The 26,939-nt window shown below is 39.7% G+C and overlaps 1 protein-coding gene across 3 annotated transcripts in view; it reads right to left on the reverse strand.

Moving 5' to 3' along the window:
• The window catches only part of MID1 (midline 1), a 242,841-nt gene that overhangs the window by 121,898 nt on the left and 94,004 nt on the right, over positions 1 to 26,939 (reverse strand). The window contains exon 1 of one of the 3 annotated variants that reach the window (XM_027675157.1): positions 18,873 to 19,084. The exons of 1 other annotated variant lie outside the window; for it this stretch is intronic. The gene's annotated coding sequence lies outside the window, so the exon portion shown is untranslated. Of the gene's footprint in view, positions 1 to 15,002; positions 15,048 to 18,872; positions 19,085 to 26,939 lie in introns of those variants that run through there. One more of the 3 variants, XM_027675159.1, reaches the window with a different exon arrangement.

The following is a 26,939-nucleotide window of genomic DNA, read 5'->3' on the forward strand; positions in this document are numbered from 1 at the left end:
TTATTGTTATGTCTTATATTTTCAACAAGGCATATGACAGTATATGTTTTTATATATCCAGTTTGTGTCCAATTTTTTTGAGGAATACATTTTCAATACTCTTTAAAAAACAAATCCATTTAATACTTTTCTAGTGACTCTTGAAAATATAGGGTATACTTTCTTCCCATCATCTTGAGTATGCAAAAATGAAGCTGCAGTCACACAGTCAAAAAAATGCATTCACAAACGCCCATGTGCCTTGACATTTCCAGTACTCAGTATGCTATCATCTCTTCCTGAATCAAAATTCTCTCCCTTTCATCTCCAAAATACTCAGTTAAAAATCAGAATGTGATGGATGCAATTCTTCTAAATGATAGCCCAATTCTTTGAAGTTTGATTTTCTTCCTTACCAGAGATGCACAACAGGCTCTGTGTTTTCTTGCAGCATAAATTTGTTTAAATTCTAAAATAACAAGACCTTAATGGAACATAAAATGATTACATCACTGTAGATAGCTCTTTGCTGCCAGCCACTCCCTGGAGTCTTTGCCATGCATGGCTCATTACACAGGAAACAGTTCCAGTTTCCTTGTGCCCTAGTCTTAGCTTCTAAGTGCTATTCCTTCATGGATCATAACATCTGCCTTTTTATTCCCAGACTTTAAAACATCAGACTGCTAAACACATTTTAGTATTTCTTGGAATTATGGGCATTTAATCACTACATTCAAATAGCCAAGCAGACCTGATGATCTATGACAGTTGGTTGAACAGGGAACACTTGTTCATCTTCTTCTCAGTGCTATGAATGAAGGAAAAACATAAGGTGCCATTTTGGAGGCTATAAAGAAAACAGCATTCAAGCATAACTTCAAGAAGAGTTTTAGTCATTGAAACCCAACAGCCGAGGGCAACAAAAATTTCCCATGGATTTAAAATTCATAGATCTGGTAAACCTTTTGTAAAGACAAGGGGTAAAGTTCATGCATTTCATAGCTTCACTAACTCTAAGAAACAACAGTGCCTTTACGTACTTCTGAGCTTTTCTAAAGAAGAGATCCTTCCATGGTTAGAAGAGATAAGAGATAATGCAACACAGATACAATATTCCCATACTTCTGAGCAGTATAACATGCATATGGCTTGGTTAGCAGTTATTCTGCAACTTTGGTTGAATTACAATGTTTTAACAGTAAAGAGCTGTCTCCCACCTTGAAGAAACACTAACTGCCTTTTGCAGTTCGGTTTCCTGTTAATTACAGAAAGAGGCAGCTCTGCTCGAAATGGATGCCTGGGAAGACAGAGAGAAGTCTGAATAATCAGGCCCCAATAGGGGTCTGGCAACAAAGCCCAGAGAGGAAGTTAAAAGGATTAGCACTATAACACTGTTTAGCATTAGTACTCCTCTCTCCCACTCTGACCCAAAACCATTTTCCTCCTACTAAGCCTACCCTTCATCATTTTTACCGTGCTCAGAATGCCCAAGTTCACTCATGTATAACTTAACCTCCTCACTTGTGGGACAGTCACACTATTGTGCCTTTTTGAGCCTCTGAGTGTGGCTTGCTCATTAGCTGTATCTGCATTTTTAACACCCTTACTCAAGATGAGCCTGGCTAGGAAAGCAGTATTAGGGAAATGAGCAGTACAAATGCTAATTCAAGGGTATCTGTGCCCTTGCAAAGCAGAAGCCACTGCACTTGCTGTATGTCTTCCTGGTAGTGTTTTAGTTCAGATCATGAGTACATTTTCAAGCGACCTCCCAATCCTCTCCACTAATCAATCTTGGATTCATATCTCTGTCTAATGATGGAGCACATGAAGTTTCATCCTCTCAGATGAAATAGCACAGATGGATGAGCTCTAGATGAGCACTTAAAACTGCTAATGAATATCCAGTCCTCAGGCCCTGACTATAAGGAATGCAGTATGAGAGCAAAATGTGTGTAGTCTGGGTATTGGATTCTCTGCATCGATTGTTTCATTCTACTGATCTGCTATTAACTGGTCCAGAATGACTTGTTAATTTGGACACAGGCATTGAGTATGTCAAAAGCTTGTCACCTTGAGAAAAATCTGACCAAGAATTAAGGTGTAGGCAAGTTTGGAAAGTAAGGAACATAGAATTTCAGAAATAGAATATACAGGAAAATGTTATGGAAATGAGTGGGAAAATACAGAAGATACTCATGACTGGAGTCCTGGTTTATGAAGATAAAAATGTGTGGTATGAAGTTGGGAACATTTCTTGCCACAGGTAAGATTCCCATTAGGATTCCTCCAGGGTGTAATACAGGTCTCAACCCTAATTACATTTTGAATGGGAGAAATATTTTTTAAGTTAACATTTTTGAAATTCCGTTGTCAGTTTGTGTTCTCATTCAGTTTACTGTGACTAAGTATCATTAAGTAGCACTTAAAATATGCTGTCGTGTGAATTTTGGTGAAGAAATCATCCCTGGCTGCGAGGAGACTGTAGTACCACTCTGCTAACCTTAGTAGATCACATCCTCTATAAAGGTTGAAATTCATCTCAGCTGAGTTCAGATCAGAAAAACAACATATAGCAAGATTTTTCTGCATATTTTATACAGCCATCTTTGAATGGCTATAACAGAAGTCAGAAAAACAAAGCCCACTCAAAATGATGCTAAATTTTAGTTCATCTGATGAAGTAGAGGTGTCCAAAATACAGAAGCCTACAGATGACAAAATTCTACTAGTCCTGAGATCCATTTCTACTCAATAGGCATTTCAAGAAACAATTGATCTGATCAGTTTTGGATGGTTTTAGGGCAAAAGAGAATCTTATTCTGGAAGTACCTATATCCATGGACTATAAAAGAAGTCTGAAGCAAATGGGCAGTCAGAAGACTGCCATCACAAAAGTCCAGTATATCCAGAATATTTTCAGTTAAATCAGTACACTTCCTGGAATGCAATATGCATGGTTTAATCAAGATTAGAATACCCTATTAAAAGAGAGCATCTCATAATATTGCCTAAAACACCACCAAAAAAAAAAAAAAGAAAAAAAGTCAGAATCACAGAACGGGTTGGGTTGAAAAGACCTTCGAAGCTCATCTAGTCCAACATCTCTGCTAGGGACATCACTAGATCAGGTTGCTCAGAGCCCCACCCAGCCTGACCTTGAACACTTCTAATGATGGAACATCCACAGCTTCTCTAGACAACCTGTTTGAGTATCTCATTACCCTTATAATAAAAAAGTTCTTCCTTGTATCCTAAATCTACCCTCTTACAGTTTAAAACTTGTTGTCCCTTGTTGTCCTTTGTCCTATCACTACACACTCTTGTTTACCACCTAAGGAGTCTTTCTGCTGTGCCTTTTGCACCCAGACATGCCTGTCTCGTATTGGCCTTTTTAGCCACCAGTGTACTCGTGACAAACATGGGTAGAGACCTTTCCCAAATCTTCATTCGCAAAGCCCAGCCATGACACACCCTTGTAAAAAGACCCTCTTCAGCTTTCTTGTAGGTCCCCTTTAAGTACTGAAAGGCCACAATAAAATCTTCTCTGAGCCTTCTCTTCTCCCAACCCCAACTCTATCACCCTGTCCTCATAGGAGAGGTGCTCCAGCCCTCTGAACATTTTTGTGACCCTCCTCTAGACCTGATTCAACAGGTCCACGTTTTCCTTGTGCTGAGGACCCCAGAGCTGGATCAGCACTCCAGGTAAGGTCTCACCAGAGCAGAGTAGAGAGGCAGAATCACCTTCATCAGCCTGCTGGCCACTCTGCTTTTGATGCAGCCCAGGATACAGCTGGCTTTCTGGGCTGAAAGGACAACATTGTCAGTTCATGTTCAGCTTCTCATCTATCACTATCCTTAGGTCCTTTTCCTCAGGGCTGCTCTCAATCCACTCATCACTCAATTTATATTGATGTTGGGCGTTGGCTTGGCTTTATTAAGTTCACCTTGATTCACTCCTCAAGGCTGTCAAGGTCTCTCTGGATGGGATCCCTTCCTTCATGCATATCAAATGGGTCATTGAGTTTCTTGCAAATGTTTAATTATATGCAAATGCCTATAAATGGCTTCTTTTAAATCTATGGAATGTCATATTTGGATTTCCTGTTGAAGTTGGTTTTAAAAGGTATGTCTCTTATAGGCAACATACTCTCTTGCTGTCTCATTGTGTAAATACTATTTCTGTTTTAGAAAACAAACACTTTCATTTTAACCGTTTTAAATAAGGATCAGAGGAGAACAAAGCAAACTACGAGTACTATTGGATTTAAGGCTATCATGAGTTTTTTATTGTTTTCTTTAAAATCCCAAAACTACTGCAGATGCCTTTCCTCTACATCCCGTTTCATCATACTGTATTAGACCTTGCTAAAACACTAACACAGCACTCCTTCACTTACCCTGACCTCTCAGACAACAGCAGTGCTCAATATTATTTCCATTATTCTGTATTGTTCTGCCTAGATCAAACCTAGGTTACAAAATATCTTTCACCACAACCTATTTAAAGCTTTCCTACCCCTTTTCTTCCTTAAGTTAAAGTGAACATACCACATAACACCAGGAGGCTTCAGCTCTGTATGTCAATCCTTGCATAGTTTGAAGATAGATTACAGAGATGATAAGGACTAGTTATGCAAGGGTTTTTTTTTGCAAATGCCTGATTGTGCAGGTCCTCCTTTATACATCTCCTCCCTTCCTTGATATAAGTAATAAGCCACAGATTTAGACCCAGACATCTAAAATCCAGTTAGTAAGGCAGATAAACTCGTGTTCACTCAAGTATTTACAATTTTTACTCTATTTTTTTTTCAAACCATTTTTCAGACTGAAGTTTCTGTGTTTGTTACTAAGATTTGTTGGGGCAATTCTTGTGGTTCCTGCAGCTGATTCACTCAACTGCAGGAAGGCTTCACTGAACTGCTAGGCACTTTGGAGGTAAAATAAACAGGTACTAGAGAACTAGAAGCATAAATTGATTTAGCCTGTGTCCTCTCCCTGAGGTGAATAAGAGATGTAGAGTGGCTGACATGAAAGTAGAGCTGGGGGCCTATTTCATATTATGCCTCTGTTGTTATATTGGGAGATTTGGGGGTTACCACTCAAACAAGATGAATAATAAACTCTTCAGCTGCAGCATGGACATATGGAGACATGAAATTGTAACAGAGCCACAGACTGACCCGAGTCCAGGATTCCTGCCTCAGCATATTTGCATTTAAAAGATAAACCTGCAAGATATTAAAAATACAGCCTTGTACCAAACCTTTGAAATGATGCTTTAAACCACAGCCAAATTTTGGCATGGTAAACATCTGTGAATTATTTCATCCACTGAAACAAAACGCTATGAGTCTTTGAAAAATGTGGTCAATGTATCTTACATACTCAAAGCTAAACCGATAATGCATCTAGAATCTGGACAGGAATGCTCTGGGTCAGATTTGGGGATTTAGATTTGTTTTATGGAGCAGCCTTTCTTAGTATGAGCATACTCCACTTCCTATTATCATTTGCAATTTCCCCCTAAATAAATAATTTCTTGCCAGTACAAGAACACTAGCCATTTTTCTTCCTTATTCTGAGTTACTCTGGAGGCTTTTATGGCTTTTGATCTTTTATACCATCTCAAAAATGTTATGAGATACTGTGACTCATTTCATAACTTGTACAATTAGGATTTGGAAAGTGGATGTTCCTCGTACACTTCTGAGCTACTGGAATTTGTTCAGTTATTCCAATTCTCCTTATCTCTATCTCTGAAACTTCTCCTGTCTGTAAAGCAAGTACTGTTATATGAAGAGTCTCTTAATTCATACAAGCAGACTTACACCAAGAGCCTTCCTTATATTTTCTTTTTTAAAAACGGAAGTCTTTCAACAACAAAATAGAAGCAAAACCCCCAAACACCACAGTTTACCTATGTGCCATTTTGCATCCTGCTTTGGAAATGAGAGTTAACAAGGCCAACATATGTGACCAATAACTGCTATTCAAAGTTAAGCTCTGGAAATGGTGACTGACGTGGAGCCAGGCACTCCTTTAACCAAGGGAATTATCAACTATAGACCAGCCAAAATAAACTCAGAAATTTCCTCTGGGTGTTAATCACTCCGAGTATCGTTCTTTTCCACATACTGGGCAAAGATTCTTGACCTTCTGATTTGGAGCAAAACCACCCCTATTAATTAAATAATTTGTCCATTATCACCTGAAGACATACGTAACCTTTTCACCCTACACAAGAAAGAACACACTAAGTAAACAAACGTCTATTTTAAATATGAGCAAATTCCCAAGCTTGCTTCATTTCCTGCAGTGCATATGCCATCCTAATACCACTTAGTGTAGGTCTGCACAGCATAGCACTTTAACTCATATCCTTTAAATCTCCAGTAGATGTCTTTGCACAGAACTTTCAAATGAAACAGTCCAAAGTTGGGAAAATTGATTGTCAGTCACCTTTCAACTATAACTTATGCCTGGCCTGAAGTACAGCATTGTACATCTGTCCATATCATATAACCTTCTAACTGAACCATATCTTTTATAGTACCTTTTACTGAGATGACATCATCAGATGTCTTTATCACAAAAACTAGCTTTTTCCATATTACCGTAGTCATGAAATTATGTGGAAAAGTCTTGGTTTGGGAAGTAAGACTTTTGCAAAATAAAACAACATAGGTTTGGGGGTTTTGTCTGCTAGAAGTCAGATTGTCACTTTTGCAGGATGAGTCTTTGTTCACACAGTCGAAGACCTACAAGATCATCAGGAGTAACAGTCTTATATTTGGAATGTAGCCCTTTTTTCACAGCACCTTATGGTAAAAATTATTCTCAGAATTTTTTATATTGATGTTGTCCCATAAGTTCAGCCAACAAACTTCAGAAATGAAGATGCCCAAAGTAATTGATATATTTTACTTTTTAAAGGATTATGTATACCTCCAGCCCTCATGTGCCAGGTTTCAGTGTCTGCTAGAAAACATTTATTTACACACACTACTACGTAATGACCTCAAGACTGAAAAAGCCAGAAGCCTTGCAGTTTGATCAGAAAATTAAGCCTTATATTTTAGATGCTTTTACTGACATTAAAATACTCAACACCCCAGAATACTACAGTATCTTTTTAAAACTCATTTGAAAGAAAAGTCTGCTAGGAAAATAGTTTTCCAGAGGATTTATAAAACAAAACTGCATTGATCATCCCATTACACCTTTACACTGCAACACAAAACGGCCTGTAAAGAACAAGTACCATTGGGAATAGTTCTTTCAAGAAGAGATAGGCCAGAGAGTTTCACAGAGATAGAACCGGAATTCACAATGGCTGTTGTGAGTGTTTAACCCCCTTTGTAAGCCTTCAGAGGTCTTCTTTATCCTCCTTACCTTTCTTCTTCTGCCTTCCTTCCTTTCACCTCCAAGCTCTTGAAGTTTATGAACTATTCCTCTTTCCTGCGTTTGTGCTTACCAAGACAAGTTCTGACTTTGTGCCACTGAAAAATCCTATTTTCATCTTCAAGGGTTTCAAACAAGGTTGATTCTCAATTGCTGGATAAATACTGCTTTCTCTGCTTTCCTAATGCAATTTGAAGAAGAGAGCCAGTTAATCTTTTCTTTCTCTGCAGGCTCCTCCTGGATTCCTCTCTCACATAGTTGTTTTCCCTCTGGGCCTCTCTCTGTCCCTCTTTCCTGTACTTTATTTTCTGCGTAACCTAGTCTAGTCTCAGGAATGCACCCCAGTATTTTAAAACGTACTACTCTCAAGTAAAATAGAGCTGCTTCCCCTGTTGTTATGTAGGAATATCACATAAAAAGTGAGAGCTGCCCTTTTGTTTTTCTTTCTCTTCCCATTCCTTTACCTCAAGTATCTCAAAAAAGAAAACGTATTTAGTCATCCCATGGCATCGCACCAACCAATGGCACAAACATCTGCCACAAGATGTTCAGAAAGACTAAAATATATTTTCAATCTCAGAATTGTCATTAAAAATTTGCAATTCTAGTTCAATGCTAGAAGGAGGGGAATCGAGGGAATGAGAGGAGACAAATGTGCTATCAGTTTTCTTCTTCGTCATGCTCAAAATTCCAGCTGCACATTGACAGGGCCAGGAGTCCTAGGCTGGCAAAGCCTACCTCTCTGATGAGGTTAAATGCACATTTGAAAAAGGAGGGGGATTGAGATGGCATTTCCCTTCTTTCTCCAAGTCCCCTCTCTTCCCCAAGGTTTACCCCAGAGTTCTGCAAGGTATAGTGTTGTCCAGATATCTGGAGAAGGGGCAGGAGGCCAAAAAAATGGGGACAGCAAAGTGAAGAGGCAGTATTAGAAAACCTAGAGCAGTGTCACGTGGAAGGAAACAAGGCTTTATAAAAAGAGCTAAAAAAATCCTTGGACTAAGAAAGTATACTGGAATTAGTCTGAAAACTCAAGGGAACCTTAGGCAAAAAAATCAGCACCATTGGTTATTAGTCTCTTTTGGTGCATACTTACCTCATTATCTCAAGACAAATAGAGAAATATAGTGCATTTCTCCACAAATCTGTTTTCTCTGGTAACAATTTCCAGATTTTCTAAACTAAAATGACACAATCTGTCTTCCTAAAGCTAACTCTTCTACAATATTTACAGGTATAAATTCATAGAAACAGACAATAGAAAAAGTCATGGAAATAGACAAATTAGACAAGATCCATGAACTAATATCCCAGGATTTCTGGTTCAGAAAGACAGAAGAAACAACTCAAGCCTTTTGTGAGCAATTATGCAGTAAGATGAAGTTAAACAGGTTTGGGATTTGTTCTTGTTTTGTTATGTTGGCTGGGAAGCCCCTCTTGAAGGCTATAAAGTAACTTTATCAATGCAGCCATAATGTGAGCTTTACAAAGGTAAATGTAATGTCCTGCACTTGGAAAGAAGTAATCCTAAGCAGCAGCACAAGCTGGGGACTGATGGGCTGGAGGAACAGCTCTGCTGAAAGGGACCTGGGAGTGGTGGCAGGCAGTGAACTGAATGGGATGTAATGGTGTGTCCTTACAGGGAAGGCAGCCAGGAACCTCCTGGGCTGCACCAGCAAGAGTACAGTCAATACCTCAAGAAATATGACTATTTCACTCTACTTGGCATTTACAAGACTACACCTGAAATAGTCTGACCAGTTGTGGCCCCCTTGGTTGGAAAAGTTGAGAGGGGTTCAGCAAAGGCCCCTGGGATTATTAGGGGGTTGGAAAATTTGGCATATAAAGAAAGGTTGAAGGAAACATGTTTGCTCAGCCTGGAATACAGAAGGCTCAAAGGGGAACTAATAACACTTTTAAAATATCTAAAAAGTTGGATATAGAGGAAATGGAGCTCCTCTCTTGGCAAGGATACCCGGTGACAGAAAAAGAGGCAGTGGGCATGAGCTGCTTTGAGGTAAATTCTGTCTGGATACAAGAAAAAAAAAAAAGTCTTCCCCGTGAGAGCAACTGGAAATTGGAAGAAGCTGCCCAGGGAAGCAGTGGACTCTCATGTGCTCAAGATTGTTTGACCAAGTTGCTGTAGTGACCTGTGTTGAAGAGAAGATCAGACCAGATAATCTCCAGAGTACAATCAGAACTTTCCATGAATCCCTATCTGTGCAGTCTTGCTAGCTATGTGAATCCTGTTGTCAGCCCACAATCGTCTTCTCTCTCTAGCATGAGGCTTCTACTCTGGGGATATGCAATATTTATTTCCAGTCATTGATAATCTTTCATAAGCAGTTTACACTTTAGTTCTCTTTAAGAGAGGAGGCACATGGGAGGCAAGAGCAGATTTCTCCCCTGACAGTTTCTTTTGCAGTCAAGACATTCAAGGAGAGTTATATTGTGGGAGGATTTTTTAACCTGCAGTAACAAGGCTTAATTAGGGATCAAGAGCAAATGTTATAGCACAGAAGAGGCACCTCTGAACACTCATTCATATTGGGCTTTTGTTCCAATTAAGCTGGTTAACAAGGGATGTAAGAGCATTTGCATCTGTAGTATACTCAAAGACTTCAGATAGCTATTACAATTTTAAATTTTACTTGAGCTGAAAAATCTCAGTAAGTAGGACCTTTTGAAGATTAGATGTATTTGTGAAGAAATGGTGAGGAAATTCTGCAGCTCTTACTTAGCTCATTAAAATATTTCAACACTGCAACGAACAAGCTCAGGATAAAACTCAAGAACAAATTTCTTAGTCTTCAAGAAAATAGGAATTAAAATGAACATTATTAAAAAAATGAATCGGGAAAGAAAGCCTGGTTTTGCTCTCACACTATCACCCGATCTGTTCAGCATTTGCCACAGAGGTGCAAATTTACTCACAGACATACTTGAATAACTACAATAACCTCCCCAATAGCACTGACTTCAGTAGAAGCAAAATCATGCTTTGGAGTTGCCCATTTTGGATCAAGAAAGGCTAAGAAGTAAAAGCTGTAACCTTGCAATGCCCTACACTGGTAGGGTATACAAGTAAGGGGCATTGCTGTGAGAGGGTAGGTAAAGCTAAGGAAGAGATGGAGTTTTCCTTTGCAAGCACTTATCAAAATACTGTAACAGTAATAGATTATTTTTCCATTAGAGTGAAGACCAGTAACATTTAATCCTCTGGTTGTTCCCTGAGGTACCACAATTTGAATCCTGGCAAATGTAAAGTCTTGCCTTACAAGTCCAGATGGTAGCAGAGGAAAAAAAACAAAACAGTATAAACATAAACATGAAGGAAAGCCCTTGTGATTTTGTTGAAAATGAAAAAAACCCCTCAGTTTTTCCAAAAGAAATACTGATGACTTCATATGAGACCTTACCTTTCAGGAAAGTACATGGCATGATTCCTTTAAGCCACTCTATTTTACAAAAGCATCTCAGTAAAGTTAAGAGTGTTGTTTTCTAGCAATTAAATACCTCTACAGGAAAGGTGTACATGGCTATATGATTTACCGCAAGCATTCTGTATTCATGAACTTTAATGAGCATTACATGCAAAAGGGACAACATACTTTTCAGAATTTGTAGCTATTATTTTGTTGTGACTAAATTTACTCCTTTTTGTTGGACAGAAGACATATATAAAAGGGAAGCCTATTTCAGGAGGTTTTAGTTTTGTATCAGTTTTTCCCAGATCTCTAGATTTAGCCTGAAGGATCCTTTTAGAGAGCAAGTAAATATATGTAAAATATTAGGACAACACTGCAATGCAAAAAGGATGTTAAATTGCTCATCCAAGGAGATGACATAACAAATACTGACATAATTTCCAAGCAGCAAAGCAAAACTAGGTCAAATCACATTGACCTATCTAACATAATAAGCCCTTTTTTCAGATTTTTACAATGTAGACTGTGTCTGCAGGCATTAATGTCCCCTGTTATCAATGTATAGTGTTGTCACTCTGCTTTAATGTCTTATCACCATGTTGTGTTAATTAGACCAAAACAATACAGTGCACTTTTGAACTGCTTAACTCCCAGTTTGAGATCTCTGTCTAAACTATAATTCTGAGGTTTTCCAGTTAGAAATTAAGTCATTAGCCCTTTATTTCAATAGATGATACCAAGGCTGATGGGATAGCATAAATTTGCATACAGGTCAAAACCTAAGCTTCCTAAGTTGCTCAAAACCAAGGTCCACATAGCTGACATCTCTCAGCAAGAAAAGTGCACACTAATTTCAATGGCATTTAACACAAGGCATAACCCAGGAATACACAATCTCCCAAGTATCACATGGACAAACCTGGTCTATGCTTGGCCATTGTGTGTCCCTGTGCAAGAGCTTTATCCACATGGAGTGCCCTGAAAGGAACAGTCCTTTTCTTTGCTCAGGGCAGCCTTCCCTTTCCCTACTCTCGTTGTTTCTCTGCACATGAGATTTACAATACAGGTATTTTTCAGTGAGACTATTAACAGAGTTGTGTAGGTTTCTGCCTACAGCCTCTTGCGACTCCCGCAAGAACAGAAACCTGAGAAATAAGAGAGATACATGTTTGTATCCCTGCCTCCAGAGCTGAGGTGGGACCAGAGCCCAGGATGAGGGCTTGAGATCTCACTACCCAGGAAGCTGGAGCTGGTTGAAAAGAAGGAAAAAAGCTGGCAGGAGGCAGATACAGACCTCAGTGGTCAAGAAAGGACAAGCTGTCAGAGTTTACATCTTCCTGTAAGATACACAGATTTTGCAATAGGAGCACAATCTTGGGGAGAGAAAACCCAGTACAATCTAATTATAAAAGCAAAACACCCTCCAACACTTTTTAAGCTTGCTTGGTGATGAAGAGTTCCTTGAAACTGGGATACTGGCTGTTCTTATGATGAAGTGGCTGGATTTGGCAACTGCAATTCTAAATACACATATATAGGTATAAAAATGAGTAGTTTCTCTTTTTTTTTTTCTTTTTTTTTTTTAATGTCTCAAATTATCTCTCAGGAAGAAAAATCCCCAAACTTATACACAAAACACACCAAATTAAAAAGAAAAAAAACCACCAAAACCCCAAAACCTCAAACCAAAACAAAATCACAAACAAGAGGGAGCATGTTTTAGTATGTTACAACTGCTGAAAAAAACACCAGAATTTTTCTGAGAACGATTTTACCATAAAATACTGATTTCTGAGCATTTTTGGAAGAAAGTATCTGTCTCAGACAATGCTCAAAATAAAGGTTATAAAAAAAAAAAAAAAACAAAAAAACCCAGAACGGGAGACCCCAGGATGATGGGGGGGAGGTGTGTGTGTCTCATCTCATCTAAGTATGTTTTCTCTTCACCTGGGTCTATCATCTTGCCAGTGTCACATATGAGTCCACCCTACTGTTCTGGTGGTGGAGCGTGTCTCTCTGAGCTCCTGCTGCAGCTGTTCAGTAATTAAATACCTTGCAGACCCATAGAGCCAAGTTAATGCCATTAGTCATGGGCACCTGCTAGGGGTGAAGGGGTGCCACATGGAGGCTGGAGGCCCACAGGTGCATAGCCAGCACAAAGGTGGCCTGGGTGAGGCAAGACGGGAAGATGTTGTTGTCACCGAAGTCATGAGAAATATGTTAACCTACCCATCCCAAAATGGGGAGTGACTGTCATAGAGTGTTACTAGCTTCTTTTTGGGGCCATGAAATATTCCTCCATAAATATTTTCATTACAGTCTATCACACTACAATGAAAAATCCTATCAGCCCTATGGATCTCCTCATTTATTCTCCTACTAAGCCAAGAATAAAACCTTGGACTTTCTTTTATTTGTTTTAATATCTTAAAATTGTTCTTGCACCCAGCTATCTCAACACTTATGCCATCAAAAAAGTTTTATCATACTTAAGGGCCAAACAAATATTGCCTCTTTGCCAGCTTTTTTGTCTTCCCACATACCCCTTGGAAGACAAAAATAATAATTATAAACAACCATGACACAGCAGTAAAGAATTTTGAAGAATTAAGAACTATTTTTACTGTTTAGAAAAGAGATCAAAATCAGCTTCCTACCCTTTAGCACCTTTCCCAGCTTTCAAACAGGGTGGATTCTGCACTGCAAGCCAGGGATCTCAGGGATATACAGTAATTCCTTACAGCTTGCTAAAGCATTACAAGCTCTAAGCTGTACAACTGTAATAAAACTTTGAACCAACAACAGGCTAAAGAATGATGTACCCTAAGAAGTCTGAAATTCAGTTCAAACAAACTCCAGCGCACATTCAAAAGGGTATTCACACGGCTGTATGTGAATACTGGTCTGCTCCTTTCTCTCAGCTCACTCTTCACCCACAGCCAAAACAAACTGTTTCTCGAAATGCTGAAGTATTTATTGAGCTTCAGCATATTCCCTGAGCATTTACAACCACAAACTCCTTGTTCCCAGCATTTCGTTTTCCTTGACCCCAGGCTCCAGCAGACCCCTTACCTCTGGTGCTACTCTGTGGAGAGACTCTGAGGTCTGACAACTTTTTGCAGAGCTCAGAAGCTGTTGAAGCTCTCTGTGGCACTGCCTGCCTCCCTGTCCCTCCCCAGTGGGAAAGTCCTGGGACCAGGCAGCGGTGGAAAGCCGGCAGCCAGCACAGCAGAGGGCTGGGCAGGCAGGAGGGAGGGAGCTGGAGACAGATCTCATCAAAGGTAGGAGGCCTAGTGGGGATCAGAGAGACAGAGATACACATCTAAATAATTCAGGCTCTAATAAAAGCTTTAGGTTGGGTTCTGTTCAAGATGTGAGACAAAGCTGAATTTCAATGTATTTCAGGCTGCCATCAATGCAGAATGCAGTGTTACTTAATAATCCAACAGTGACAAACCGATATTATTTTAAAAGTATTCCACATAAAGTTAATGAGGAAAGTGGCTATGCCTGGATTTGTATTTTTATAGCTTTAGGTTGAAATTCTATCATGAGATGATTTTGAGAGCTTCAAGTCTGACCTCTACAGGAAGGCTGCTGAAATAGGTACAGTACCTTGGGATCACAAATTGTACAGAGAACTTTTAGAAATTGGAGAAAGGTAATGAATCAGATGCACTACATAACATCATTATCATCATTGCCTCCTGAAGCCATGTTTTAAAAACACAACTCTTAGTAGCGTCATCTGTGACAATTTGGTTCCTATGAATGCTTTTTTTGCAAACTGCATAGACAGTACAGCAACACAAGAAATAGCATGAACATTTTTACATTCAAAAGTGTAAACGGGTTTTGCTTCTGCTTTTTATTATCCCTCCCCCTTCATTCCCAATTTTCCCTATGATCTACTCTTGCAGAGCTACAGAAACAAGCGTTACTTTGAAACTGATAACATCCATTTGCGTTTTGTAAAACGATGTTTTTAAACGCCCTGATTGGTGCCACCTTTTTCTAATCAGAACCAACCACTCTAACAAACTACCCTTTGTCCTGGGATCCCATCCCCTCAGTTCCCACCAGCCTACAGCACATGTTGCTATAGCTACCCTGCATGTCTATTTACCACACAAGTGATCAAAGCGAGCAGACAACACACATACACACACGCACAAAAATCCTCGCCAGGCTTCCTACTGAGCAATGTCCAGCCACTAATTAACTGATACACTCCCAGCCTGCGCACTCTGTACACTTGTTTTCTTTATTCTGCATGGTACACACACACAAAAAAGCAGCATTCTCCAAGATGCTCATTCTTCCCCTACAGACAAAACAAACAACAAAACATACCAGGATCAACTTTAAAAGAGAATTTCCTAACACAAGGCTAAGGATTACAACACTTCAGGATAAGAATACAGTTTTTCTACAGAGGAACACATTAAGAATTTTAAAAGGTATGCAAAGGAAAATAGGAAATAAGAAACACATGCTAAGAACCTAAACAGCTGAAAGGAAAGGGAGTGATTTTGAATTTTGCATATGCTTTGCACTGAAATAGTATGCAGGCTTTATTCACTTGGTGAATTATACGCATGCTAAAAGCCATATGACTGAAGTCATGATAAGTCATTGTAATGGCTTTATGTGCCTTAGAAACACAGTTTTTCATTTTTAGGTGGCATGTCAGTTAACAGCTGTTTAGTTGAACCGCCTCAATCAAAGTCAATGGTACTTCAATAGGAAGAGACCAAAATGAAGAGTTGCGTTTGTTGTCAATGACACTCCACACTTCAGGGATATGTTGTGGTTGAAAGTGAATGAAAATAAAGTATTCAAATTCATCAAACATTTGATTTTCTGTGAAGTAGACTTAGGAAACTTAAAACAGAGCCCACAGTGCCCTCTCCAGTTTTGCAGCACACTCAGGGAATCCAGCCATGTAACCGTGTCCAGTTACAAAAAAACTCCACTCTACCACATGAAGGCTGAGCATCTTCCCAGGAGTTTCCGTTGTTTGCAAGTTTCCTTCCTTAGGATATTTTTTTTTTAATATATATAAGTAATAAACTGAACTGAGTACTCTGCAAAGCAAAAGAAGTGTTACCTGCAAAAGACTTTTTTTCTTGTCTATTATTTTTTGTTTTGTTTTGTTTTGCAACCATGTTAGATACCTTTAAAAATTGCACTTCTGCTTCCTAACACTAGTCTTACAACATGCTGGCACACACAAATGGATATATTTCCTGTGGATGCTTAAACTTTTACAGGTACATGCTGACAGGTATATTTTCCCTTATAGGATAGAAATTTTCCTATTTTGGTTACTGGGGCTTATTTGTAAGGTCATTCTGGGAGACATTAAGAAGACCCCTCTTGCTGAGGTGTTCAATTATCACCTAAAAATGACTGCTTCTTTATACTGTCTCATTTACAAATCTCAACACAACATTTACACCAACTCCTGTGACCTGTTAGAGACTATTGGACTGGGGGTAGTAAGGTGGGCTGAATCTTTTCAACTCAACAGGCTGCGTATTACATTTCTACAGTAATTACTCCACTTCTGTTGGGGAAATTAGTGCATTTGTCTCGCTATATGCTGTTATTGTTTAGGACCTGTGGGTTGCCTTTGGGTCAGATCATCATCAGCACAGTACGTGGTTTTATTCCAACAGCTGCAACACACTGCCTGCTTGATGTTTAACTCAGCTACACCAAATTAAGCTATAGCCCCACCAAGAACCTCTGAAAGTGGGAGCACTCACTCCCAGAGCCTGAGAAAAGGAAGGAGTTAACCCTCCCCTTCATTGCCTTATAATCAGCTGGTGTAAGAATAAGGAAGGGAGCATGAGGGAAGGGCAGGGAAAGCAGCAGGACAGGTAGGGAGAGAGGTTTGTAAGGTGGAGAAGTAGGTAAAAAAGAGCTCTCTGTTGCTCTGAATAGAAGGGCCACGGAAAAGTCATCCTCTACATATTCATCTTTCCCACAACAATTTCCAACTAGAAGCAGGAATGAAAGCTCCAGCTGCACGTAACTTGCCTGTTTCCAAGTGTCTGCTGTCATGGGTTTCCTAAACGTTTTATACGGTTAGTTCATAGCCCATCACAACCTTCAGTTCCCACTAAAACAAGAGTTCTGCTGCCAGGGGCTGCTGCACACAGTATCTCAGCACCCCCAGCTCTCTGGATTTTGCCCCTTGGGCCCTAGAAGCGTCCACAGACTTTCCCTGCTAAACTGAAAATATTTGTGCACAGCAAACCAACCGAACGCAGAGAAATACTCTCAAACTGTTCCCTTGACACGGGAGAGAGAAACTGCACTCACAGGCAGGTGTTTAAACAAACTCTGGCCGCGCCCCAGCCGGGTGCTCCCCACTCCATCTCACTCCCCTCGGAAGAGGCACGGGGGCCCTCTCGGCAGCGCGTTCCCCTCCCTGCGCTCCTGCGGGAGAGGGAGGGGAGGCAAGCACCTACCGGGACGGGACAGGCCCGGCAAGAATGAGCCCGCCGGTGCCTGCACCTCTATTCAGGATGGAATGTCTCTCCACCACCACCACCACCCCACCACCCCCCCGCTCCTCCTCTCTTGGAGGGGAAGGGAGGGTACGTGTCTGCCTTAGCATTTCCACCCTCTCCATTCCGACTTACTTACTTTGCTTTTTTAACCCACCATCTATGAATCTTCATTACCCATGAAGCCCTATTCTTTAGGTAGAAATATTTCAGGAGAGTAAAGTGCACGTTTCACAGAGCACTTTATTATTACCATCCCGTAACATTTCTGCTTCTTTCACATTCCTCATTGGCAACCCCCGTGCCAAAGTACCCTCTTGTGGTGATAATGATTTCTGATGACTATGTGCATCCAGCTGACCAACTTGAGTATATAAAATGCCCTTCATTGTGCTTTGCAAGGACAAGAATTCCCCTCTCTCTTTAAAGAGCTATAAAAGGTGGTTGTTTGGCTAGTGGGAGCAAGAAATACCTTTCCTCTTCGTATCACCTACATTCTCTCTTTCGTCACCCTTCCCCACCTCCTATAACTTATAGAAAACTGGTGTAAGGAAGCTGGAACTTCCCACCATGGGTTCAGAAAGTGAGAGGAAAACAAATGCTCCATTTGCACTACAGGTGCAAAATCCTCACACATGCATTCCCTGGACATGTACTATAAAAGTCCTGCTGAGAACTGAATGAATAACACCCACACAGAAAAGAACCTAGAAAACTTTTCTCATTTCCTCATATTTACCCATTGCCTCCCTAGAAAATACATTAAGAGCAAGTTTTAGAAGTGTATTGGCAAGGGTTTTTAAACTGGGACAGATCCTTAATTCGGTTTTAAGATAAAGCCAGTTTTTCTTGCTCTCACAAGGCTCTTCTAAGCATACATTGTTGCTGTAAAACTATGAACAACGAGAATCAAAAACATTTTGTCACTGTGCCTTTTAACTGCAAGAACAAGAATAAAAGCCCCTTTTGTCTCCTCAGGTGAATAGAAATCTTTAAAAAAAATCTCATTTGAATAATCTTAGAAAAAGAATCCCTAGAAAACCCATCCTAAAGTACTTTTGTGAAGCTGTAAGACAGCTTGAAACTACTACATTTTAAAACAATCAGAAGATTAAAGCACTGGCAGGCAAGGAACTCATGCAGTGCTGTTTAATAAATTATCCCTGGGCTGAATTATTAGCATATTTAGGATTATGACACAACAAGTTCTTTCCTTTCACATGTCACAAACAGGCGCTGCGAGGCAGCCTACACAATGCACTTAAACCATGGCAAACTGGAATTGATTTACATACCTCGCAAACCGCTTCCATGCTCCCTACAAGCCCAAAATGCACCATGACTTGCATGGCATCCCTGCCTACTGTGAGGATTAAGAAAAAAAAAAAAAATCTGTTTTTGTGGGTTTTTTTTGTTTTTTTTTTTTTTCCACCCTGGAAACTTACTTTACGCAATTCTAAGAAAAAATGAGGAGTTAAAAAAAAAGCAGCCAAGCTCCGCAGAGGTCGGAACCGGTAGTACCCGACCCCAGCGGGAAGAGGCTCCTTACCTGCCTCATGGTGAGATTCCCATCATCCATCCAGCCGGCAAGGGGCTGCTTACACCGCGCTGCTGTCGGCAGGGCAGAAATCCATCAAGTTTCCCACCGTAATCAAGTTTTCCTCCCTCCTCTTCCCTGTCTATTATTTTTTTCCCCCTTTTTATTCTTTGCTGGGGGGAGTCTTACGACAATGTCAAGTTTCCTAACCTTCTTTCCCTAGCCTATGAAAAGTCGGGAGCGGGGAGGCAACTGTCCGCCTGGCTCTGATTTCAAACCGTAGCCCAGGGATGGAGTAGTTGGCTGAGCTGGGCCATGGAATAGCCTCGCCAATCAGAAAGAAGGGGAGGGAGGCAGAGCACATAAAGGCTGCTGCCTACACGAGGATTAGGAAAGCTTTCAAGGATTTAAAAGACTGAAAGCAGCTGGAAACAGTGTCTAGGGCTAGAAAGAGGGAAGTCAATTTGCGGTGTAAGAGATTATTCCCATTCTCATGTAACTGCTCTGGGTCTGCTCGAAGCTTAACGGACTGCCAGGACTTCAGCAAGGATATGTAAATGTCCAGTTGAAATTACTGCAACATCAGAGTGATGCAGGAACGCTCGACACCCGCCCGGTAAAGTGGCAATATCCCGTCCGTGTTGGAGCCACATGCGCTCCCGAAGCACCGATTTCCTCATGTCAGATTAAAAAGTAAATTACTTAATGACATCAGCAGGAAGTAAAATGCAGTCTGCAATTTACACTAAAGCCAAGTGCCTGTCTGCCGGAAAGAACAGAGGTTTATGTGGGAATCCGTAGCTTTGGAAATGTTTTGTGGCAAAGCTTTATTTGTTTCGGTGGCAAATGTTTAATCATCCCTAACCTCAGTGAGTTTTCTGCTTTCCCTTCTTTATGAAGGGTGATTTCCTCACTTCTGAAGCTTAGTTCCTTGTGTAAGATAACACTGGACCCGAAATGCAACTTTTTTTTTCTTTTAACGAGATCAGCTACTATCTGCTGCCCCTCAGTGGCTTTCATTAAAATAAACAAATAAAAGGCAAAACCAAGAATCTCAAATCTGAAGTGCCATTGCTGTTTGAGTTACACCTTTCATAGAATTATAGAATGGTTTGGATTGGATGGGACCTCGAGATCTAGTTCCAAATTTCCTGACTTAAAAAAAAAATTGCAGAGAAATACAAACCTGCAAATTCATATCTCCCAACATTCTCCAAAGTGAAGAAGGCCTTTAACTTAATATCAATTCAGAAGCCTGTTAGTCTCTCTATTCTGCTCTTAAAAGAAATCCGTCTTTTGATCTCAGGAGACTATCAGGCAGATCTGATGCCTGAAGAAAAATCCCAATATCATGAATTTGCTTCTGCAAGGGTTTTATCTAGCAATGCAAAAATTAGTCACTATCCAGAAAAACTCTTATCAGTTCAAGAAATATTATTGAATTGAGCTACAGAAAAAAAAATTACAATGACACGCTGCCAGGATTTTAATTAAAGGCTTCCAAAAATATATTTCCATTTAACTTTTGATAAGCTCCAACACTGGGTATGTCACACGGAAAGGAAGAAAAGATCTGCAAAATTTGTTTTCCCATTTAAAGACAATAATAATTTTTCTCACAAGTGCAGCAAAGAAAGGAGTTTACGTAATACTAGTACTGTCTAGCTGAGAAGCAAGGCATGGATGGAGCTATTACTGCAATTTATGCAGGTTCAACTCTGCTCTTGCTGGTCCATATCCTCAGCTGCTTTAACGTACAACACCAACCATCTCCAGAGATCAACACAGCACAATGCATAAGGGTAAGACCAACCATCCTCTCTAGCCAATGTGGAGACAACTTAGTGATGCTCCAGTGATGGTCTAGTCCTGCACACTTGCACAACAGCTTGAAGCAGCTGCAATGCATAGGGAGAGGTGCATTAAGAGCACTTAACAGGAATGCTCATCCTCTGTTCCCCAAGCATAGCTCAGTGGACACATGTCACTCGAAATGAGTCTGTGGTATGTGAAGACCTTTTACTGAGGTCAAATCTGGGAGAATCCTCTCCAGGACGCATTGAAAGGAAACATAAAAATGCTTTTCCAAAGTAATTACAGCCTTAGGGTTAAATTTCCCTGGTGAAAGGGATGTAACAAAAAGTGCAAAACTTACAAAATTAGTAAGGATTATAAAGGACTCACCCCAAAACCCTGTGTTTGATTTCAGGGCTTTAAGAAGGGGATTCTGAGGAGTGTTTCAGAGTTTCACACAGGAACAAGGCAAAAGATTCTACAAGAACTCAAACATTGTAAAGATAAAGCAGTTGCATAACTTTTCTGGAAATGCAGACACCTTTTCATGAACAGCATGCACTCCTTATAGGGTGGGATGGATACTACATTTTTCTGAAAGTTCAGCAGAATGTGGCATAAAAATATAAGTTAGTTCTATAGGATGAAAATTAATTTCTAGCATTAGAAAAAAAATAAAATAATTTTAAAAAATTGTCAATGATCTATGTTCAGGGTGGGGTGCAGACTAATTTTTTTTTAACCTGGTGTTGCAGACAGCCCCTATTCTATTTACACCATTCACTTTCCTCCTTTAAGGACTGTGATCAACCCACACAGCAGCAGTACTATCATACGCAGTGCATTCAGAAAACTAGGTTCTGCACTTCACTTCTTGGAGTCTTCTGAGTGTCAGGAGAGGAAAAGAGAGGGTCTATATCTGAAGTGGTTTTGAAGGTAGTTAGCATTGAAACTCACAATGGTACAGCTAGATGCAAGGAGGAGGAATTGCTATTTGGGGCGCAAGAAAAGACATGCTGGTTTTTACATCTTCCTCTGAATATCCAGTTTCCCATCTACAACCCAAGTGTATGTGTGTGCATGAGAAAGTCATAAGGTCTCTGAGGAAGCGAAAGAAGATTCTGTCCCTGAAGGAGGAAACTTTTACAGTCTATCCAGCGGGAACCACTGGAGGCAAGGGCCGCCAGAAGAGGTGGTGCCAGGTGTAAGTTCATACATCTCTGGGAGTGAAGAGGTATGTATAAGCCAGACCAAAGTCATGGTTAGGAGCCTGATAGTTTTAGAGGATTCTTATTGAATTAATTCAAGTTAAAAGACAAATGGCCATAAGTAGACCAAACCATTGGCAGTTTTATGTTCTGTGAATGCTGGTTATCAGTAGTAATGGTCACATTCCCCTTATCAAACCTCACTTTAACCTGCCCTCAGAGATATGAGTGACACCAGCAGACACAGAAATACTAAAGCAGCTCTGACTTTGCTGCTCACTGTGGGTGTCTGCCACAGTCCTTATCATACACCAAGCACCTCCCAGGCAAAAAGGGCAGACACACAAGCCCTCCATCTATCCTCATGTCTCAAGCACCATGTTGTCCCATTCACTAAAGCAGAAACAAGGAAGGATAACCTTATTTGGGCTTCCATTATTGGCAACATTGTTCAGCAAGAACTTCCGTGTGGTTCATGCTGTTCTGCTCCTGACCTGGCAAAAGTAGTTAACAGGTACTTGCGAAAACTCAGGTGTTGGGTGCTAACTCAAAATCACACTTCCTATTGCTGCTTAAGACAAAAGCATAATATTACCACGTGTCCTGAGTCAGCTTATGTGGTGCAAAAGCTTGGAAAATTCCTATAAATGTGCAGCAAAACCCACCACCATGTAATACCAGTTACAAATTGTGTATTACATACAAATATCACATATTTTTTACAGCGGCATAGTAAACTCAGTGTTGGGTGTTCTTTGTCAGCATATCAACTATTTCTGGAAAAGTTCAGCTAAATTTAGTGGATTAAGGCTTAGTCCAGTGCTCATCAATCCAGTGGACAAGTTTAAAGATTTTAAGTTGTGTCAAGGCAAGAACAACAATCTTGATACCAAAAAATTAGCACTGTTTCAGAATCTGAAACTTTTGCTTCCTTAACTACTTTCATTGTCTCTAATAAATTACCAAATACAGGAACTGTTTTGAACTGGTGGGACAAATGCAAAACGTCCTAATGTGGAATTACTCAGTTGCTGGAGTTTTTTTGGTGTAATACAAATTTTATAAAGTCCAGACCAAGGTAGGTCTGCACCAGCTACAGGGGGAGCACAGAACAGGAAGTGGAGAAAGGATTTTCTCTCATTTATCTGAATTCCAGCTGCCATGGAAATCCTCCTGAGTCCAGAGAATTTAATATACGCTATAGACAGAGGAACCACTTTGCCTTTTACCTCTCTGTGCCAAACAGAGACAGGCCAGACCCCAGGATCTGATTATATAGTACGAGTGAGAGTTGCAGAAGGGAAAAATATGACCTAGCACATAGGTTAGAAAGAAACAACCCTACCTTGAAAATCAGCATCTTCAGGTATGAAGTCAATCACAAAAAGGTTACCTTTTATTTGCAATATAGACAACTGATAAAGATATGCTTTTCAAAATAAGACAAGCAGCTAGACACTGCACTTTTAGAGGAAAAGGTAATAGTCACACTCAAACTATTGGCGTTGAAATTAATTTCTAATCGTTTTTATAGTCCCTCCCTTGGCAGTTCTAAATTGGCACCTGCAGGAAGAGCAGGATGTCCAGAATACAAAATACTACTTAATAACCCCATATAACACTAGAATACTTAACTCAAGGCAACACTGGAATGTAAAAATAATCTCCAGAAGAACTGGCACAAAATATGAGGTTGCAAGGTGAAGACAAATTTCTGAGAAGACAGTGTTAAAAAAAAAAAAAGAAAAAGTTCTGAAATACCCTGAATATGAAAAACTGTTTTCAAGATGTGGAAGTATCACACAATTATTTCAAAATATATAGTTAATATTTGTGCATGTAAGAATGTACAGAGCTGGATCTCACAAAGCTGTACTTAACTGCTTTTATCAACATCACTGCAATGAGTGCAATGAAGATAAACTAACTAGCCTGGCAGAATGTGTGAGTCACGGCATTTAAACACATTTTCTAACAGAAGTTTAAAAATAAGACCAGCGACGTCAGACATCCTTACATTTGCAGATACACGCTGAAAGCTCAGTGCACAAAGATGTCCTTAAGGCAGACATTTGGGGAATTCATCGCCTTTTGGGAAAGATTACTCAGCCTTTTGGCAGAGTATCAGTAAAACAGGCAGAGATGAGAAAGGTCAGGGCACGGAGAGAAAAGTGGTTAAAAACCAATCCATCTGCACTTGCCTTAATGACTACACTGACAAGAATTTTTGATTAAGGCCTTTTAATCAAAAGAATATCTACTGGATTTCATTTTCCTACATCTGCTATGAGGCAGATACTCGGTCTGCTAGGCTGAACAAGTTGGTGCACATTCATGTGTAATAAATTAGTGATCAGAAGACTCTGATAGTCTATTCCAAAATTATATGGAAGTATAGCAACCTAAAAAGACTAACAAAGAAGGATGTTATAAGGGTTCAGAGTTTCTAAAACATCCGTTCTCTAGTATATATAAATGTTAAATTAAATGGAAATCGTAATTAGTTTACCACTGCTTCTCCATTTATTTCCTAGGGTTTTACAATTAGCTGATACTTCAGTGATGATTATACCTCATTACTCTTAAAAGTAGTAGATAATTGTTAAATTGCACCATTTTTCTTTAGCATTCCAGACCTAAGAAGCCTCCATGAAAACAAGAATGATGAAGTAATGAGTCAAGAATTGCCTTACGTATCTGCAACCGCTACTGGCATTGAGACAAGAGAGTAACTTTATTCCATTGCATTTTGTACCAACTGCTTATTTAGTGACCAGATGCAAAAATCAGTCATGCAGTGACTCAAGCTAAGCAAATAAAGATTGGAGCAAATAACAGAAGTTCTGTGATGTATGCCTTTGATAGTCAAACATCAAATAGTATCTGTCAAAATCAATACTGTTCTGCTATTCCAGGAGTTACCTGGTCACACAGTTTTGATGAAGAGCCACAATTTCACTGAAACAAGTTAAAACCCCAACTGATAAATTGTCACCTGAAGCAAGCAGGCACCTACTCAAATTCCCATTATCTATGTGTTAGCTGAGACTATCAAACCATGCAAATCCTTCCTTTTGAAATAAAATCCCCTAACCACAGGTTTAGCAAAAAATGTGTAATACTCTCCTAATTAAGCTGCTCTGCTCTAAAATAGTTTTTCTCCCACCTGCATACAACAGGTTAGACATATCATATACCATGCAGAAGTCTATGCCAAAAGTGAGAAACTCTAATCACTGTCAAGACTATACCATGTCCCGGAAGAATTATAGAGATTAACTCTGTGTTACAAAACTTTCCAAAACAGAGGAAATGCTGGTGTTTTAACATCTTTTCAAACCCCCAGCTGAGACAAGGCTGGAATATTTCTGCACCATTTTTATTTTCCCACATTTCTTGTTCTCAGAAAACATTTGATATTTCAAAGTTCTGCTGTATTTCTCTGGAATGACATGACACAGTTTTGGTCATACTGAGGTAAAAAAGTAGCTTGGGCATCTGTCTACAAATCCCATGAAGCCAACAGCCACTGGAAGGGCAACCGACCAATATTTCACTGATTTCAAATTAGATATTTCTGCTCAGATCAATGAAGCAAAAATTGTCTAAAAGTTTAAGTTAGACTAAATTTTTTTTTTCATTTTTCTAGTCATAAAAATTTGCCAGTAGTCTGCACTGTCTCATGAAACCTAATTTAATGAGAAATTTACTCACAAGAATATTCCTGTAGGGAATCTTCATTTATCTCTTCTTTCCAGTGCCCCGACTACCCATGCCAGCTCCCTGTCCCATGGGAAAAGGGCTTCTGTGAAACAGGCAACCTCTTGGGACAGGAGGTGTAAAAGTTACCCGTCTGTCAGCTATGAAGCAACAGGGTCACATTGAAAACGTGTGTGTGTGTGTGTTGATGCCTATGAATGCGTAGGGAAGTATGTTCACGTTCTTCAATTAAGAATAAATATATATGCTTGAACTTTCTCAGTGAAAAAGTAAGTCTTAAGCTGTTCTTCCCTGCAGCTGAGTGAAATATTTCCCTACTCAGGATACCAATAGATTGCATTGTTGGTGCTGAGATGAAGTCTGTGGGGGGCGGGCTGGGGAATGACAACAAAAACCTTAACGCAAACCTGAGATCCTTAGACTCTGCCCGGGAAAACCACTTTATACAACTGAGAATTTGCTAACATATGTGATTCATGATTTGACTCATAAAGTTCTGGAGTTCACTGGGGTTACTGTCAAGGTCAGATTACCTATGAAATACCAAATTACTATACCTTCCCATTGCTTCAGCGAAGCCCTTGGTACTGACCATCTAATATATTTATCTGGGAAGATTAACACCAAAAACATCACATTCTTCTAATGTCAAATGAGAAAAACAGAGAAAGAATTTAGAAGTAAATCAAAAGAACATTCTTAAGAGAGAATTTTAAATTAAGTGATTCAAGGATGTGGGCAGATATGAGTCACAGCAGTTAAATAGGAGACAGTTTCAGAGAGTCTTTGTTTATCATATTAAAGCTTTTTCTCACCAGGAGCATTGCTCAAAATTATTTATGCATACACCATCTATGGAGGGATTTGAAACGGTGTGTTTATAAATAGGCTCATTGGGATTGCTCTGGGAGGACTGGTCTGGTTGGTTCTCACCCTTCTATATGTACCTAGTAGCCCTTTTTTGACCTTTAAACCATTTTCAGATGGTACTTTTATGAGCCACTGTACCTTGTTCCTTTTAATTACAGACATATATAGTGTAGGTTTACCAGTCTCCAAAAGAATTTTTACTTTCTTTAGCTCACATTTCCAGATGTGTCACCTATTCAGTTTTCCCTTCTTTTAAAATGGCACTGGCAATAAAAGACAATGAAGGCAAAGATAAGGTATTTCTCCAGGTTCCAAGCAAACCAGTTTTATAATCTAATCCTTTACTTCTTATTTTATAAGCTGCCCTTATAAAAATATGAAAATAGAGTGGTCTATGAAAACTACGTTTTCATAGTCAGTGTTAAAATTTTTCTTGAAGATATTCAAAAAATCTGATGAAGTAACCCAGAAAATCTGATTCAGGTAA

Source organism: Neopelma chrysocephalum, unplaced genomic scaffold (genome assembly GCF_003984885.1).
Source record: "Neopelma chrysocephalum unplaced genomic scaffold, ASM398488v2 Primary Assembly neopelma1_25, whole genome shotgun sequence".
Classification (NCBI taxonomy): Eukaryota; Metazoa; Chordata; class Aves; order Passeriformes; family Pipridae; genus Neopelma; species Neopelma chrysocephalum.